The sequence below is a fragment of the Bombyx mori genome, chromosome 7, assembly GCF_030269925.1.
Source record: "Bombyx mori chromosome 7, ASM3026992v2".
NCBI lineage: Eukaryota > Metazoa > Arthropoda > Insecta > Lepidoptera > Bombycidae > Bombyx > Bombyx mori.
Genome location: NC_085113.1, coordinates 9,335,839 through 9,354,320, shown reverse-complemented (window position 1 = coordinate 9,354,320; position 18,482 = coordinate 9,335,839). Strand labels below are relative to the sequence as shown.

The following is an 18,482-nucleotide window of genomic DNA, read 5'->3' as shown; positions in this document are numbered from 1 at the left end:
ATGTCCTCTTTTTTTCCCCGCAATTTTTGGTTGATCAGCCGTCGGGTTTGCTGGTGGGACGACCGAAATATCGTAGGGACCTGAATTCGGTATAGTACCGAAATGAGAACTAACTAGTCTGATGCTGTCATCAGAAAAATCTCATACTGAACGATGAAAATTCCCTCAAAGTGTGCAGCTGTTATTTTATTTGCGTTTCACTCATTGAAAGTGAACGTGAAGTGTCATTATGCAATAATATCTTCAATCTTGTCCTTAAGATGGCTCCGGAATTCACATTGCGTTGACTATAGGCTCACCAATTATTAATGGATTGGTCTTTCCCACAAACTAAGCAATAAAAAAAAAGAAACTTTAGGGTTTTTGTAACCGATTATACCGTAACTGAATATTTATACTTATTTTTCAGATCAGTAAGCATCGAAGGCTGTGTGCCCGTCGACGTGTGAAAGTACTTTGCCCACACACGCGTGCACATTAGCCGGACTGACCTGTTTTGGGCCAGATAATTTTAACGCTCTTGTTAGGGTTTCTATTCAGGATATTTCTGCCTCGCAGGAGTCATAGAGCTCATCATGGGATCAAGATAACAGTCGTAACATTTCAATGTAAAGTTATCTTGATCCAATGGTGATGGGTGTAGCTACGAGAATCAAGATTCGAGATTCAAATCCACCAACTACACGACGTATGCCCACTGAGTTTCTCCCCGGATCTTCGTGGGTCGCGATTCCGATCCAGTGGTAGATTCTGCGAAGCACTGCTCTTGCTAGGGCTAGTGTTAGCAAATTCTCTCAGGTTGAGCCCGTGAGCTCACCTACCCGTCCAGGCGTAGCTGGAATAGCCTCCTAGGCTACCAACGAATAGATAGGAAAAAAAATAACAACGTATAATGATCCCGCACAAGGGAAGGGGAGATGAGGAAGTATCATAACTACTTTTGCCGTGAAACAGTTATACATTAAAGGACATAGATCTTCTTCTCTATATATAAAAATGATTTGCTGTTCGTTAGTCTCGCTAAAACTCGAGAACGGCTGGACCGATTTGGCTAAATTTGGTCTTGAATTATTCGTGGAAGTCCAGGGAAGGTTTAAAAGATGAGAAAATATAAAAAAGCTCGGAATTATATAAAAACAAACAATTTTGTTTTTCCTTTGATGTGTCCCCTTGATGTGTCTTTTATTTATCGATTGAGGCACTACGAAGTCTGCCGGGTCAGCTAGTATACAATACAAATGAGACTTCGACCACTTGACTCAAGGATGATGGAGGCGTTCACGTTGTGATTGATGTCCACGGACGCCTATAACCAAGTAACATCAAAAGGACCTTAACATAGCCCACCACGGAAATAGAAAAGTTGTTTTAACCGTACAATTGAGACGATTACCTCATGTCTCCAAGTGTTAGCCTTCAGGCTGAGCTGGGTTCGGCCGACAATAACTATATAACATTAGGTGGGCTGCTTGCTCGCAGCTGATCTACACTCTGAAGCGTAACTAATTTCCATAACTATATAAACTAGAGGTCCCGCAGTAGTCGAAATTCGACTATAATTAATTGGAATTGTAAGTTTGTACACTATTATGATTGTATTTATACTTCTATAATCACAAATTTCACCAAGACTACACTATAAAAAATATTAAGAAAGACAAACAATATTTGAGTCGTCTATTATCAAAGGTGGCAATCTGTGTATTTGGACAAAAAAATGTTATTGATATGTCAATACAGATTGATTTGAATATAATCGTCTCCTTCAAAAAATACGGTTCAAAACCTGCATTAAATAAAGATTAATACTTAACCTGTTATTTATCTAAGATGTCGTTCAGAAGAGTTTTGTGACTGCCAATGGAATACAAAGTCAATAATTCGTTTTTCTGATTTACCAATAATTGTCCAAAAGTCACATTGCCGGCTTTGATAATAGTCGACTCATTTAATCTATTCTCAATTTGACAACAGACGTCAAGAACAACAGTTTGACAATAAATAGTATACATGCGCGTGTGCGTCAAATACATGGTATGTAGTGTAGTGTGTGTAATGTTTTCTTTATTGATTTAATGTATCTTCTATGCATTATTTAAAAAAAATATTAGCATTGTGCACTTCTTCTCTATATTCTCTATAAGTGTGGAAAATTTCATACTCCTCCGTCCGCGCAATTTTCGTAAAAAGGGATACAAAGTTTTTGCTTCACGTATTAATATATAGATGAATAAAAATTTAAATGTCTGCCTGTAATTCCAATACAAGGCTAAGATTACCTACCAAACAACAAAAACCAAACATACTCACTTAGTATTGTTTACATATTGTTCGTAAGTCTGTTTGTAAGTTATGTATGTTCATACAACAATGCGATTCTAAACCCATTAAGTATCCCCGCTCAGGTGGAAAACTCTAAAATAAATTGTGCTAATTATACGTATATTCGATTACAATATTAATATTGGTAGTACCATGTAGTCTTGTGGGTGGAGAGGTACTAGCAGTCTTGTGGATGGAGAGTATCACTGCTCTATTTCTATTTAAAGCATGTGATAGACGCTTTACCTTTTTATTTATTGATTAGATGGAATCACGAGCTCATGGCACAGCTGGTTTTAAGTGGTCACAGGAGCCCACAGACATCAACAACGCAAATGCCGCGATCCAACTTGAGGCATGAATTCTAAGTCTCAGTTTTATAGTACAACGGCTTCTCTAGCCTTTAAACCAAAACTGTTTCACATCAGAAACAGGCGGGGAGGTAATACCTTTCTGCGATTGCTCACAAAAGCCCATTTTTAGGACGGTGGCGAAACTTCCAAGAAGATCCCGCGTCCAGGAGACGTACGGTATACATGGGACTCGGTGGCCAAAAATGAAAAAACTAAGGCCGAAGATGGTAAAGGCTCGTCCACTAAAAGACTCACAAAACCCTACCACTAGTAACTGAGGCCTCAACGAAATGTGTCAATGTGGGTGATGGCATTTGTAACGGTCATGGACCAGATTCATCGTAATCTCTTGGATAAGAGATTAGCTGAGAAGAGCTGTCCATGGGGATCCATGGACAGCCAATAAAAAAAAAAGAATTAAAAAAGAGGGCTATTATTAAATCAATCATTAACACGTCTTCGACTTTCAAACAATCATATGTTCTTAATTTTGTTTCGTATTTAATTTAAATGTAATCTGATCGACATTCTAAAGTCCCAATGTATGACTCGTTAATTGTAACTAGTAGTATAAAATTATTATAATTATTGCATGTATTCGTAATTTGTACTTGTTTAACGTGGCAAAACAAGTTGAGTGGCGATATTGTCCTTTCGCCTATGCTCCCTGTTCGAAAGAAATGCGTACAAATAAGCAACAGCGGCACACACGGTGACACGAAACTTATTCGGAGCAAAACTAAAATGTTCTACAATACATTTTGCAATTATGATAATAAATTTAGTTTTCTGCGCAACAAAGTCGGTTTACGTTTAAGCTTTGGTTAGTGTTATAAGTCTTTTTGGAATCGTACCGTGCAAAACTGGCGTACCAGTGGCGATGCGGCGCGGCACCGCACGTCATCAGTCGAACTCGAGTCAGCGTTGAGATAGAACAGTTGTATACAGATTCAAACAAGTATTTGAATTATTAACAGTATAAAAACAATTAGAAGTATTGATCTTAACCGTGTTTTTACAGATAAATTGTGTCGCGAATACTTAAAGTGTGTGTTCCTTATTAACAAGGATTAGGTGTTCAAAAAGTAAGTATGTTATAAATATATAGTTTAATTCTAATTGATTTTTGTGCTTTTTAATTTGAATTTCCATTAAACTTGATTATAAAAACGTACCATTGTGTTGTTCACAACCTTTTAAAATCTAAGTTATTTAGTTATTCGTAATTATACTAAATATTTTTTACAAAATTTGCTAGTGCATAGTGGAATCACGTTGTGTTCTGTATTCCGTTACTTGTGTATTCTTTTGAACTTGCTTCGCCAACCAGTCAGCCGTATCATAACCCAAACAGCATATCCAAGCGAGACTGTTCAATTTATGTTTCGTAAATATTTTATGTCATTATTTACTTACATTCCATCTCCGGACGCTAGTTACTCAGTGATTAATATGCCTGGATGCTTAAGTTTATTTCTTTAAACTGTCTGACATGCGGTCGCACTTTGAGGTTTGTTTATTATTTATTATACACATTATCTCGATCATGATGCTATATTCAGACATTTCCTTTAACCTTTTTGGAAGTAAGATCTGTATGTGCATGGAGAACTATGAAGTATGGAATTAATTATTAACTGACACGTCTTGAACTAGGTTAGTAATCCAAAAATTGATTAGTTTACTTCGTGAACAATTAAAATAAGATCAACGCGAGAAAAAAAAATGGTGTCACGATAAAACATAGATTTAATATTTCTAAAACGAATTTAAAAAAAAAACAATGGAACATCTAACCGAATTAACAATCTCACATATTTCACACACGAATAAAGAAGATGCGTTGAACTCACAGCAACGGTATAATAATAGACAGAATTAACACGTCATGTCTGTAACCAGAAGAGAGACGGAAATTGATGGTAAATAATCAATGTGCAAAGGGATTCGCTGACTTCCTTAAACGAACTCTAAGGAATTGTCAATGATTTATTAATATTTACATTAAAAGTCGTTAAAACGGACATCGCGATGGATGCGTTAAGCGTAAAAGTTGAAAGGTTTATTTGAATATACGGAAGCCGGGAAACTGTAGAGATCGAAACGGAATGGCAAACCGGACACAACCTTCACACGAATGAAGGAAACCACTTCTAGAATTGGATGTGATGTCGTGATGTTTAATTTACTGTTCGACTCGTGATTTACGGATCATTTTATCATTGTGTCCAGTAGCTGGATAATTGTTTTAAAAATGTATCGTAAAATACGTGTTGACTAGCATAAATATTGCCATACCCTCATTGAACCTAAATTTTCTGTTTTTTTTAAATTCAATCTCTCGTTAATCGGTCGTGAAATTAATTGACAACCATTAAATTATAACTATAATCATTGAAAAACGTGAAACGGATAAATATTTTGTAATTTATTCAAAATAGGCATTTACAATTATTAGAATCGATTTAGAATATGAAAAGGGTTTTCGATTATGTGTAAATGGCGAATTTTAAAACAGTTTTTTTTCCTATTTTTGCTGATAGCCTTGAGAGGCTATTTCTGGTTCGCCCGAACACGTAGGTGGTGAGCTCACGGGGCTCAAACCGGAGTGTTGCTAACACTGGCCCTTGCAAGAGCAGTGCTTCGCAGAATCTACCACCGGATCGGAAACGCCACCCACTGAGAAGATCCGGCAAGAAACTCAGTGGGCTGTTGTGTCTATGGGTTAATTTGCTCGTCGAGCCCTTCGTCGCAAGCGATGGATTCGACGAGGACGGTGACTGGTGCTTGTGGTACCTAAAAGCGCCGTTAAAACGAGTTCTGGTGTTGTTCTATACCTATAGGAACATAATTTAAGAACCCATACACACTTTTATATGTATATTACTGTCCACCTTGGAGCATAAGGTCAAAACCGGCCCTTCAGACCAGCTCGTGATTACTTCCAGTAGGAATAAACTATACTAACATGTCCGATCTCAACTTGTGCCGATGAGAGGAAATACGAAAGTAAGTAATATGAAGACCCACTTTTCTGAGCATAATTAAGATAAATAGCTCTCGGTAATTTGCCACGTCTTCTGATGACCAATAATTATCCTTCGGCCTGTTTGACACAATCTAAGGTTTACTTCAAACTTGGATATATAATAAACGCATTGTATTTTTGTCTTAAGCATCTGCTAGAGTCTAAATATGTCCGCAATGGACATTTTAGTCTGAACTGAGAGCCGATTTAGACGTTCTACATAACAATGTTACAGGAAACATAGTTATATGCAAAGATTGATGATCGGTCTAAAATATCGACTCGATTTTTTCGCATTGTTTGCTAAGAAACAATTACACACTGTACTCTAGTCAAGTCACGAATGAATTACGAAGAGTTCGTTGCCCAACAGTGAGATAATTTCGAAGCTGTGACTCAGACGCGTGTCACTAAATATGTTCAAGTTACGAAATAAATGAAAAAAATTAGGTAACGGTTTTGTGGAAGGTTTTGCTTAGCTCATTCGGTATCTCTATAATTCTTTGTTTGTTGACTTAGATACATAACTAATGTTATAATACGTGAAGCATAAACTTTGTATCCCTTTTTACGAAAATTGCGCGGACGGAGGAGTATGAAATTTTCCACACTTATAGAGAATATAGAGAAGAAGTGCACAATGCTAATTTTTTTTTTAAATAATGCATAAAAGATACATTAAATCAGTAAAGAAAACATTACACATACTACCATGTATTTGACGCTCACACGCATGCATACTATTAATTTATTATCAAAATTTTGTTCTTGACGTTTTTGGTCAATTTGAGAATATATTAAATATTGGTTGTCTTTATTAATATTTTTTTATAGTGTAGTCTTGGCGAAATTTGTGATTATAGAAGTATAAAATACAATCATAATAGTGTACAAACTTACAATTCCAATTAATTATAGTCGAATTTCGACTACTGCGGGACCTCTAGTTAATGTTAAAAGCTACATGCTTATTTTTTATGGATTAATGCTATTCGCATCGATTTTCCTTGTGTTACATAATTGTGAAAATAATTAAATTATTAATAGCATTTTGTTCGTTATTTTTGTTTTTTTTTTATAAAACGGAGATTTACAAATTAATGTATTCAACATCTATTCTATTTATTATAATAATATTGCTATTATCCATATACTCGTATGATGTCCCAAAGTTACTACCTATTTTCTTTGTGTCGTTTTTTTTTTTTTTATTGCTTAGTTGGATGGACGAGCTCACAGCCCACCTGGTGTTAAGTGGTTACTGGAGCCCATAGACATCTACAACATAAATGCGCCACCCACCTCGAGATATAAGTTCTAAGGTCTCAGTGTTTACTGAGTCAGTATAGTTACAACGGCTACCCCACCCTTCGAACCGAAACGCATTACTGCTTCACAGCGGAAAGAGGCGGGGTGGTGGTACCTACCCGTGCGGACTCCTAAGAGGTCCTACCACCAGTGATTATGCAAATTATAATTTTGGGGGTTTGATTTTTATTACACGATGTTATTCCTTCACCGTGGAAGTCAATCGTGAACATTTGTTGAGTACGTATTTCATTAGAAAAAATGGTACCCGCCTGCGGGATTCGAACACCGGTTCATCGCTACATACGAATGCACCGGACGTCTTATCCTTTAGGCCACGACGACTTGAATAATACGACTTAAGAAATAAGCTATGTCTATTTTTGGAGCTAATAACTATATAACATCTACGAGTTATTATGTCTTCAAATATATTTTTTTACAGCTATTACACAATAAATGTAGAAAATCATCGTCATCAAATTCAAAACAGATTCACTTACGAAATGCGTTTCTAAAATTCACATAAGAGATCATGATCTATACTACCTATTTCCTTGATACATACATTTCTGTCAACCTATTGACCCACTACAAATTTCAACACCATCTTGATTTCACTTTACCAATTCAACAAGTTATGGTGAATCTTCTATTTCGAATAGAATACAAATGTTCACGATTGACTTCCACGGTGAAGGAATAACATCGTGTAATAAAAATGAAACCCGTAAAATTATAATTTGCGTAATTACTGGTGGCAGGACCTCTTGTGAGTCCGCGCGGGTGGGTACCACCATCCTGCCTATTTCTGCCGTGAAGCAGTAATGCGTTTCGGTTTGAAGGGCGGGGCAGCCGTTGTAACTATATTGAGACCTTAGAACTTATATCTCAAGGTGGGTGGCGTATTTACGTTATAGATGTCTATGGGTTCCAGTAACCACTTAACACCAGGTGGGCTGTGAGCTCGTCCACCCATTACGTTCTCACATGGAATTAGAACGCTAATGTTGATTTTAAACCAGAGCGTGTCATCTGACCTAGTTCATAAAAGCTAGGTTCAATATTTCATAAGTATGTATTTATTGTTATTTCCTTAACAATAGCCGTGCGCGCACAAGGAATAACTGTTCGTATATATTTTCTAACTTATACGTAGCATTACAATACAATTGTGTATTTGTCATATGTGAGTTTCTTAAAATAAATGCGCTTGTATGATCCAAGTAAAATTAATAACAACGCGCCGTATGTACTGGCGATTTTATTTCGGTAAAACTCAGCATCGGTCAGCGTTTTCGTGGAACTTCCAACTAGTTCGATATGCAACCTAACCCATGGACAAAATTCACTCAGTTTCTCGCTGGATCTTTCTTCGTAATGGGTCGTGACTTCGAATCCGTGCTAGATTCAACGAAGCAATGCTTTAGCTAGGACTAGTGTTAGCAAGTCCTCCTAGGCAGAGCCTCGTGAGTTCAGCTACCAAACCGTGCATTCAGCGAAGCACTGCTCTTGCTAGGGCTAGTGTTAGCAAGTCCTAGGCAGAGACCCGTGAGCTCACCTACCAAACCGTGCGTATCTCGAATATTCCCTCGAAACTACCAACGATTAGATAGGGAAAAAAAAAGGTAGAAGATCATTGTATTTATTAAAAAAAAGCTAGGTTAATGAATAATTTAATGAAAAAATAATTTATATTGCCTCATTTATCGGCCGTCTGGTGTAGTGGTAAGTGACATGGTCACTACACAAGGGGGTCGCGGGTTCGAATCCCGCCAAGGGAAGATATTTGTATGATAATATAAAATGTCTTTTCCAGGATTATGGATGTATATTAAATATAATATGTATGTGTATAATAAAAATCTTACATTTATATCCGTTATCTGGTACCTGTAACACAAGTTCTTTACGAACTTATCACGGGACGAGTTAACGTGGCGGGATTGTTAGTAAATATTTATTTATTTATTATTTACTCAATGTGTAATTGTTTAAAGCTTAAAATTTTTGGTCCCTAGTTTTATGACAAGTTAGTTTTGGTCTAGTATTGTAAACTTAAAACGCTACTAATACTATTTCATTGCTAATTTTTGTTTTCGACGGTCGGCTATTTTTTGACTAGTTGTTTTACGGGAAATTTTTGGTTCATAGCGGATTCAATGGCTTATTTTGCTAATTTAGCAATAGCTAAAAGCTATTTCTAGAAAAAAACTTGACAGAATAGATATTTCGGATCATAGCTTGAAAGAGAATTGGAAACGCGATTCCATAGGCAACTGTGTCATGACAAAACAAAATCCGTTTTCCTTCACCGGTTGATGACTGTAATTGTATTATTAAATCTTACTAGTACTTACCACTAACAATGGCTCGTGACGCAAACGTCGACAAACATGCACACGAGAATATCTTATTTCGAAATAAGCTTAGTCCAAATTGAACCATGTCCACATAACATTATAGTCTCGATTCCACCGGCAGCCTATGAGTGAATTTGTGTGTAAGAATTTGGATAATCCGTTTTTACAGATGTACTTCAGTGAACGTGATTCATCTTCAAGAACAGTATCGTTGGTGCTAATTCAATTGTTTATATCAAAACGTTCGCATATATTTTCAAATGAACAGTTTTAATGGATATAAACTATATGTATGTATATGCTAATTTTGAATGGATGCTTAATGCGGGATACTTAGCAAAATAATTTACCTAGTTATATTGTATTTTTCGCTACCTAATGAACTATTAATGGAGTTAGGTTAGTGGCTATGATTTTCTATTTTATTCAATTGTTTATATCAAAACGTTGGCATATATTTACAAATGAACAGTTTTAATGGATATAAACTATTTGTATATATGAGTCGACTATTATCAAAGCCGGCAATGTGACTTTTGGAAAATTATTGGTAAATCAGAAAAACGAATTATTGACTTTGTATTCCATTGGCAGTCACAAAACTCTTCTGAACGACATCTTAGATAAATAACAGGTTAAGTATTAACCTTTATTTAATGCAGGTTTTGAACCGTATTCGTTGAAGGAGACGATTATATTCAAAGCAATCTGTATTGAAATATCAATAATTTTTTTTTGTCCAAATGCACAGATTGCCACCTTTGATAATAGACGACTCATATATGCTAATTTTGAATGGATGCTTAATGCGGGATACTTAGCAAAATAATTTAGTTATAGTATATTTTTCGCTACCTAATGAACTTAAGGTTAGTGTTAGTTAGTGGCTATGATTTTCTCTTTTAGGATTTCTAATTGACCCGGATTATCTTCGTAATATTTTGTTTAGAATACTTATTGTTTAGGTAATAAATTGAAGGTAATACTTTTTTTACTGATTTAATGTATTTTTGAGACATAATTTAAAAAAATATTAACATTCTGCACTCCTTCTCTATATTCTCTATAAGTGTGGGAAATTTCATACTCCTCCGTCCGAGCAATTTTCGTAAAAAAGAATACAAAGTTTTTCCTTCACGTATTAATATAGATATAGATAAATGTCAAGTTCTGCATATTTCTATACCGCGGGAAATAAATAAATTCAAACAACGTTAATTCCACTAAGATTGGCATTAATAAATGAATGCATATATCTGGCAGCCATTTTGAAAAAAGTTGCCTTAACTGAGATTTATAAATAAAATTTAGGTCGGACACACACAAATCAGACACATTCGTGTGTATGTGTTTACTTCACAATGTTATCTGTAGACAACGATTTATTCGCTCAGGTATCTCGGTCAAATATTAATAAACTGGCAACACTCGTTAGAGTTTCGTAACCAGTGAACTATTATTAGTCGATTAGACTGAGAGGAAGGCATTCTGGAATATTGATATATTTGCATCATATAGTTAATGCAATTGTAAAACTTTTTTGTATCAAAGTAGAAATGAGGCCGTCAACGTAAAAATGGCTTAACCCATAGTTTTTCATTTTCGTGCATTTATATTGCAATTTATTTAAAACATAGTAAATTTTGATGTAAAACCGGCCTATTCCTAGTTTCACCCATAGATAACAGATGACTTTGTAATCACTAATTTTTGGCGCGTATTGTTTTTGTCAACGAAGCAGTGCAAAAGTAAATTCAAACCTCATTATATTCAAACTATAGTAAACTTAGACCACTTTTCCGCTGACTTCCTCAAATATGGATTTGTTTTAATTATCAACTAAAGTTCTTCTCAAAACTGTACCCTTTTGGGATCGGTATTAGAATACGTTTTAAACATTATGAAACGCATCAACATAAAGTTTTTTTTAAGGGATTTTATGACCTGGTAACTAAGACCTTTAGGTCAAATCAACATAAAGTCATATCTATATTTTTATAGAGATACTTCTTAAGGAGCGATCCGATAATCGATACACAAGCGGGCGAGAAGTGAGTGTAAAAATTGAAAGTTTCACTTTAACGCACATTTCGTTACATGAGAGAGAAGAAATTTACATATCAAAAGAGAAAGAGAGCTATATATTTTGACACCACAGAATTAAAGCAAAAGAATGCGACCAATATACAACAATTAAAAGATATCTTCAATAATCAGTAAAATACGTGATGGACATAATTTAATAATAGTTTGTGTATTGACAACAAAATTACTAAGTCAACTCTCATACAATCATAAAGAGAGCTTCATAATTTTATTTCTAAATTCGGCTTTGATGTTCTATTATAGCCGACCTAGTTAGTATCAGAAGCGCACGAATTTCTGACCAAGAGTTCGCTTAAGCACAAAGCGAGCTGTCTGCTCGTCTAAATAGAAGCAAGTAGTAACCTTTGAATATCTTTCGAGTACCTGGTTGTGATAAATGTAAGCAGTTCTCTTTAAATTCGTTGTTGAGAATTTGATAACAGCTCTAGCAAGAGCAGTGCTTCGCAGAATCTAGCACCGGTCGGAAACGCGACCCAGTGAGAAGATCCGGCGAGAAACTCAGTGGGCTGTGTCTATGGGTTAATTTGCTCGTCGAGCCCTTCGTCGCATGCGATGGATTGGACGAGGACGGTGACTGGTGCTTGTGGTACCTAGAAGCACCGTTAAAACGAGTGGGGTCGGTATCGCGACCCACTGAGAAGATCCGCCCAGAAACTCAGGCTAGTCAGCACTAAGAACCGTTACAGGCTAAAATATTTGCCGGAGACGGTCATTAATTTGGTAGCTAAACGAAACGCAGCACTATTCCCGAGAGATGGCAGCACGATTGCGGTATCGTCGGAACTCGGCTAACTTCGTGCTACGACAGAGCCTAGCCGATGAAGGCGCGTAGACATACATCATTACACACTTGCCAACCAGCCTTCTTGAAGAGCGGTGCCTCCGTCCTAAGAACTGTCATACCGTTTTCGTTTGCTAAAGTCTAGAAAAGATTTCTAAATTGTTCTAAGACAACAAACGTGAATGGTGTACTCAATATTTCTCTTAGCTCGCTCACCCTATTTGCCCCTACGATGTCTGACGATGTTGTTAATAATTGTGGTCTCTCTGACATATTCTAATAGGAACAAAATAGGAATTCAAAATAAGAAGGAAGAGGAATAAGAATTCAAGGAAGGATTCAAAATAGGAACAGGGCCTTTTTTATTTTCACTAGAAACTAGACGACACGCGGCTAATAGACAAAAAAGTGAATGCCACCGCCCACTTTGAGACATGTGACCGTCTCAATGTTAATGTTCTCATCGCCTTTTCAATCCTCCAGGCCGAGTAATAGGCTGTTTCTCGATTAATAAGGCTCCACTGTTAGCACGTGCACACGCAGTTTTTCTCATAGCTGTAATTATTAAGGGGTTTTTGCATTTCCCTTAATACGCGACATTTATCTTTGTAATTAAAGGTCCGCTTCATCTGGTATTAGCATCAACAATTCGATGTTTCTAATTGAACTTCAATTAAGTTTACCCCATTCACATTCTGCATTCATTATTCTGAAGTATTTATTTATTTTTTATGATATTCTTTCCAAAATTTTAAACTTTAAATGTCTCTCCGGTAAAGTTCCAAAAATGTCGCTTTAACCAAATATTCTTTCACTTCTCGATATATAACACGGATCTAAATCTGCCGCAAAACATTCACTAATTCCGGTTTGAAAGGTGGGGCAGCATTTTGACATTATCATCGAGATGATGACCACATTACTCAAAATGCCATTCAAGCCTAAGAGCCATAGACGAACATATAAGATACCACATATAAGCCTTAAAGGTTTTTTTGGCACTTTATGTTTGAAACTCTAAGCTTGTTTGTGATCGATAATTTGAAATAAATAATAAATCGTCTTTTAGCATTAAAATTGTACAATTTCTAAAAATATTCGAAATTGAGTTAATATAATATGCGTTAACATTTGGTATCACCAGTATTTTTCTCATAAATACTGTAAAAAGAGCCTAATTTGGTTTTAGTTTTTATTTTTTAGTTTACCTATATTTTGACTACTACTACCAACAAAATTAATACATCATTTTATCTTACTTTAAAAGACAGATAATTAAACTGGTATATAAAAAAAACGTTGCAAAGATCATTCATATTAAAAATATTACATGTTAATAAACCTTTAAAACACTCTCTTGTAAAATTAGTAAATTTTGAGATTATACAGTTTTAATGCGAGAAGACGAAATGTCGTATTATTTATGGGTCCCAGTAACCTCTTAGCGTCAAGCGAGCCGTGAACTAGCCTTTCAATAAACGTTACTAAAATAACTTCTCAATACAATATAGAAGCGAACATTGTTATTCACATCACATACGAATAATAAGGAAACATCAATAAAAGTATTCAGAGGTCACACGTGACACGTACGTTCTGTGTATCACTACTAGATAAAACATTCGTAGTAACACATTTTAATGACGTCATAGATTTAGATCTAATATTAGAAACTAAAGTCGATGTCTTCGGCTCGACCGCAAAAATAAAAATAAAGAATAGTTTAAAAAAACTAAAAAAATACGCTATTATAGAAAATCCAACTAAAGAATAGAAAATAAATTTGAATTAAAAATATTGTAAGAAAAGATGATTTTATTGTAAAAAAAAACGTGAGGTGCTTTTCAGGATATTATCAAAATAACCCTTCTACTCATATCTGTTCATAAAATATTTATAACTACTGATACCATGCACCCCAGTTTTTTAAAACTATTATTTATTTATCAAAATCATTTTCAAAGATTCCGCTACATACTAACATGCATACGTCTGAATCTAATAAAAGCGTATTAATAAAAGTAGATGGAGCTTCCTGATTCTTGAAATTTCTAAGAAAATTACAATATAATTAATTAAAATTGTAGAGAGAAAAAAACTGGTGCAGCGAATTTGGCAGCGGTAAGCGCGCAATGTAATAGCTTTTACATATGAGGTCATTGACTTAGAAACGGCCTATTTAACTGGCACAAATACAAGAGTAACTTAAGCAACATCTATTACTGAAAAAGCAAGGGTTCCCGCGCAAGAATACCAATTAAATTGTCAACAAAATCCGAATGAAACAGGGAACTGGTGGTAGGAACTCTCGTGAGTCCGCGCGGGTAGGTACCACCACCCTGTCTGTTTCTGCCGTGAAGCAGTAATGCGTTTCGGTTTGAAAGGTGGGGCAGCCGTTGTAACTATACTTGAGACCTTAGAACTTATATCTCAAGGTGGGTGGCGCATTTACGTTGTAGATGTCTATGGGCTCCAGTAACCACTTAACACCAGGCGGGCTGTGAACTCGTCCACCCATCTGAGCAATAAAAAAAGTTATTAATTACAAATAGTGCCACACTATAGCGAAGTCTATTAGCCAGAGTTAAATATAACTGTAAAAATTCAGTACTACTCTTCTTTCTACGTGAATATAAACGGATTTTTCATCTTTCAAATCGAAACCCAAGACTGCTTCGCGACCAAAAATAGAGGGACTTTAGTAATTTCTTCAACAACCACACTGAGGCTTAGGACAAAGGGAAGAATGACCACCGAGCGGATGAAATTGCTCTGACTGACTATCCAAATGTCGTTGTTATCTTGAAAATGTCATAAGCGAGATTCAGGCGTCTGTCAAAATATCTTGCTACCTTGTCTACCGCCATAAATACAATAAGAAAGCTATTGAAGCGCGGCACTAAAAGCTTGTTTTGGTAACTAGAGCACGAACGCGTTCTACAATGAGCGCTGTGTAGACAATGTCGAAACAGCATTCGGCAAACGTAGTGTGAAAACAGGACAAGACGGGAATAGAACCGCGGCCCGGTTGCCATGGTAACCGCCTCCCCGACGCTCCGGAATAGCACGCAATTCCCGTTTGGAAAACTTCGAGAAACGTCTCTAAACATTCCACATGGGTCGCTATTACTCTTCAATGATAATATCTGGATGAGGGAGACCGTGCGATTGGACAGGCGTACGTCCAGCAGTGGACTGCATGCTATAGACCAGTGTCGTGATCATTTTCAAGCATAAGAGCCAAATATAGATATAACACAGAGTTGAAACTTATACAAAGAGCCATTTTTTAACATACATATATTTACTAGGTAAGATAATAAGCAAAATTCCGTGCCTGAACTAAATATTTCGCGGAAGAGCCGCGGCTTTCATACATACTTACTAGGCATGATAATAAGCAAAATTCCGTTGCTTGTCCTTGGTTGCTTGTCCGTTGGTTGCATGTCCACACATGACCTGTGAGGTTTGCTAACACTAACCCTGGCAAGAGCAGTGCTTCGCTGATTCTATTACCGGATCGGAAACGCGACCCATTGAGAAGATGCAGCGAAAAACTCAGTGGGTTGTGTTTATAGGCTAGTTCGCACGAGGACGGTGACCGGTGCTTGTAGAGCCTAAAACCACCGAGAGTGGATCCCGGGGATCCGACAAGGCATGATTTGGGCGACGTCTGCTTTGCTTTGCAATCTACCGTTACATTCTTATACCAGGTACATGTACCCGCTCAGAGCACCGCGGTCTCATATGCGCTTAATGCTAATTAAAACGAAATATGATTGAGTCTCAGACGCCAGAACTTACGAAACACGCTTGGCTCACTCACTGTATCAATGACACAGAATTTTACCAAATGTTCGGGTGCCAACATACAGCTTTCGGCTTTCAGATGTCTCGTGCTGATCGGTGCCAGAATATAAATCCATGATATACCCTGACAATATTATCGCCTATTTCTCGAACAATAGTGTGACATACGGTCTTTCCAGACTTCGCAAATTTATGTTCAAAACAAGAAAAAATTAATAAGAAATGAATATACATATATGTACCCAGTAATCCCCATGTAACACGGTAGATTGGTCCAATTTTTTTTTAATTTTTTTTATTGATTATTTGGGTGGACGAGCTCACAGCCCACCTGGTGTTAAGTGGTTAGTGGAGCCCATAGACATCTACAACGTAAATGCGCCACCCACCATGAGATATAGGTTCTACGGTCTCAGTATAGTTAAAACGGCTGCCCCACCCTTCAAACCGAAACGCATTACTGCTTCACGGCAGAAATAGGCAGGGCGGTGGTACCTACCCGTGGGGACCCACAAGATTGCCTACCACCAGTAATTACGCTTATTATTATTTTGCGGGTTTGATTTTTATTACACGATGTTATTCCTTCATCGTGGAAGTAAATTGTGAACATTTGTTAAGTACCTATTTCATTAGAAAAATTGGTTCCCGCCTGCGAGATTTGAACACCGTTGCATCGCTAGATACGAATGCACCGGACGTCTTATCCTTTAGGCCACGACGACTTCAAAAGTAATAAAAATAACCCTGTAATTGTGAAAAAGTGGTTTTTGCAAACATCACGCACATAACAGTGTATTTGAATAGTGCCGTTGCCCTTGACAGAGATTGTATCTGTTATCTTTCGCTTACGAAATAACAAAGTTGTTAACGGTGTGAGAAAATATATTTACCTTTTGTCCGTCGATCATACAACGTAAATGTAAAATTGGTTACATAAAAAATGTATACTGGGGTTTCGGCAAAAATAATCAAAATCCTTATCCTATCAAAATAACAGGGATTTTTAAACATATCGTTTCATCCGTGCTCAAATGATGCCAACAAAATGTATTTAGTTTTCTTGCGGACTGACTGTTACAACGGCTGCCACACCCTTCAAGCCGAAACGTATTTACTGCTTTACGGCACAAATAAGCAAGGCGGTGGTACCTATCCGTGCGGACCCACAAGAGATTCTACCACCAGTACATATAGTAATAGTGGAGGTATCCATAGATAATACACATAAATTAGTTACAGATAAGCAACTCAAGCACTCAACAAAAAAAAATGTTTACGGGCGTCGGCCACTAGATGGCATCGCTTCGATTAGTTTCTCATTGCTCCTGTAGATAGCAGTAACATATTAGCTATCCTATATTTTATTTTTAATGAAGGATTTTGTAAATTTTCTACAACAAATAAAAGACTTGAATGATTTATAAATATTTTATTTTCTGTGTTTAGTTATACAATAATTAATTGAATGCCTTAACTTTAACAGCATACAAATTTAGGGGCATCTGCTACAAGATGTCGCTAGTTTCCATACAAAAATATATTTGTCTTGAAGTATCGCAGTTTCAGAGCCATGGAGGTATCTGACACGCAATCTTGTTCGCTCTGTGATGCTTATTAACAAACGAAGCTTGTTCGATAAGAGCCAGCCAAGAGAATGCGTTATCGTTATTCGTGATGTGAGAGGCGATCGCGACCTCAGACGCTGCTGGCTATTAAATATGTTTACATACTAAACGCTTAGCATTACCCTCGCACGGGTCAGGGACACGAAACAAAATTTGTTGTCTATACGAAAACAACAAAAGAAACATTAGTAGGTAATCATCCTCATATAAAATTTGATTGAAATCGTTATACAAAAAATAACTCGTGAATGCAAAGAAGACAAGTTGCTTTGAAGCCCATCGTAAATATATCACTACATAAAACAAAGTCGCTTTCTCTGTCCCTATATCCCTATGTATGCTTAAATCTTTAAAACTACGCAACGGATTTTGATGCGGTTTTTTTTAATAGATAGAGTGATTGAAGAGGAAGATTTATATGTACTAGAGGTCCCGCAGTAGTCGAAATTCGACTATAATTAATGGGAATTGTAAGTTTGTACACTATTATGATTATATTTTATACTTCTATAATCACAAATTTCGCCAAGACTACACTATAGAAAAATATTAATAAAGACAAACAATATATTTTAATCTATTCTCAATTTGACAACAGACGTCAAGAAGAAAAGTTTGACAATAAATAGTATGCATGCCTGTGTGCGTCAAATACATGGTATGTAGTGTGTGTAACGTTTTCTCTATATTCTCTATAAGTGTGGAAAATTTCATACTCCTCCGTCCGCGCAATTTTCGTAAAAAGGGATACAAAGTTTTTGCTTCACGTATTAATATATAGAT

The 18,482-nt window shown here is 36.4% G+C and overlaps 1 protein-coding gene across 1 annotated transcript in view; it reads left to right on the top strand.

Moving 5' to 3' along the window:
• Positions 1 to 3,598: 3,598 nt before the first annotated feature.
• LOC692865 (CDC42 small effector 2-like protein) overlaps positions 3,599 to 18,482 on the top strand; it is a 49,676-nt gene continuing 34,792 nt past the window's right edge. Inside the window, 1 exon segment of the mRNA NM_001046710.1 lies at positions 3,599 to 3,760. The gene's annotated coding sequence lies outside the window, so the exon portion shown is untranslated.